Raw genomic sequence first — 2,274 nt, forward strand, 5'->3', positions numbered from 1 at the left:
AAGGAGAAAAGTGACGTGAATAAGAGAGAAAGAGAGAAGAAAAAAAAGATTTTTTTTTTATATTTGGCTTTATAAAAAAAGGTTAAACTTTCAAATAATTGTGTATGAATAAGTATAAAAAGAACATTATTATCCTTTGATTTTTCTTATGATGATTAATTGATCAGACCCATGCTCATAGGGTCTAAAGAGGGGAGCCATCAATATTTTTTTGAGAGGCCACTCTTAATTATTTTATTTTTTCACATAGGATAATTTTCTTTTGGGACGGCCACTGTCTCCTTATGAATACATAAAGCTTCGCCCCGTGATTGTAAGGAAAATAATCCATATTGTATATGATGTTTCATTTTTTATTTTTTATTTTTATTTTTAAATATAATATATCACAAAGACGCTTTAATTAACTCATGTAATTTATCTCACCTAATAAAATAAGATGTTATACTTTTTTTTAGTTATTTATAATATTTTTTAATTTGATATTTATTTAAACAAATAAGTGAGTTCACTACTCGAACAATTTAAGTTGGTTTGTTATTGTTGTAATTGAAAAGTTATGTATGTGGATAGAAATTAAATAAAAGTGCACGCAGTTGCATTTTTCTTATTGACATGCCCAAGAAGCTTGTTAAAAGGCAGTCTTTCTTCTTCCCATTCACAGAGCAGTGTAAGCAGAAGAGAATAATATGAGGTTCCCTTTATAGGTGCGAAGCTATCTATATATAATAACGAGTTAGGTATAGAGGCATGCTCGTATACATAAAGAAAAGAAAAAAGCACACACACCAACAAGTAATAAGAGAAAACTCTCTTTTCTCTCTTTCATACAATCATACCTACCTTTCTTCCTATTATATTGCATGTAAATATATATATAAGTCATGCTTAGTGTGAAGTAGTGGAGTACAATTTCTTCTCTAATTTAAGTATATTGGTAGACTGGTATTTTAGTAAAGAGAAAGTATAGGGAGTCAATGGAATATCTGTATAATATGTACAATGGAGATTTAGATATATCCGATTTAGTATTAGAGATATAACTATTAATGTTACTTTTTTCGATCAGCTTAACCTTTTGAGATGAGTGGTTGCATGACATGGTATTAGAGTTTTAGATTCAAAATAAAAATGTATATGTATATTTAGAAACTTTGTTAATATATATACGCTTTTCAAGTATGAAAGGCTAAACGCACTACTATATCATGTTACTGTGGATTCCAACTATGCAACGCATAACCATGGAAGATGTAGGGGACCATCACCCTATTATAGATTGTTGTATTATTATTGCCTATAATGATCAAACATATCATTAATTAAGTACATACTATTATTGGATATTGTACATGAGTCAGCATTATTGACAAGGATAAGACATTTTGCATAAAAAAAAAGGAGGAAATTTAATACATTATTATGAAAAACGAGACTTTGCTTTATCATCGTTGTCACTTAGCTTGTTTGATTGTGAGGAAATGACAGAATATAGGACTAATTAAAGGGCTATATATATTATTATAAGGTAGCTATTGCAATGAAGATTTAATGATTATCATTATGTGAAGATACATTATTTTAATCATTGGATGATAGATTATAAAACTTGATTTTATTTGAAGTAAAAGTGTTACCTTTATTTAAAGTGTTACTAAATAAATAAGTTATATTTTTTAAATAAGAATCATCGTGAAAAGATGTTTTTGGCATCTTCGTGAGAGTAATTGCCTTATTATAATGTAGACATGATAAAATTTCAACTTGAAGTCTTGAGTCCTTGGTTCTCTACACCGTTAAATAAATTGAATAATTCTTTCTCTACTCACATGTGAAATAAATAAGAAGTTATTTCTTATTCCAAGAAAGAATTTCAGCAGTTTATCCCCCTTTTTTTTTCTATTTGTTACTTTTTTTTATTTACCAAAAATAGGGAGATTCGAATTCGCAACTTCATGTGAAGATTATGCTATTTGAATTATAATTCGGTGATTATTATAGAATAATGCTAGATAGACAAAAAAAAACAGCTAGAACTTGTCTTATTTAGCATTAATTAATTGTCGCAACAATTAATGAATACTAAATAAGATAAATTTGGTTGTTTTTAGTTGAAATAAAAAAGTCTCTCTCAAAGTCTTGCATTTAAGTTGGCTGTATGAACAAATTTCAGCTATCATATTCGACCGGCAAAAATAATTGACTTATCGATCTCCTAGTTATTTTGTTATTTATTTTTTAAATTAATTACAACTTCAAATTTTTTTTTTACCT

The sequence above is a fragment of the Arachis ipaensis genome, chromosome B03, assembly GCF_000816755.2.
Source record: "Arachis ipaensis cultivar K30076 chromosome B03, Araip1.1, whole genome shotgun sequence".
Lineage (NCBI taxonomy): Eukaryota > Viridiplantae > Streptophyta > Magnoliopsida > Fabales > Fabaceae > Arachis > Arachis ipaensis.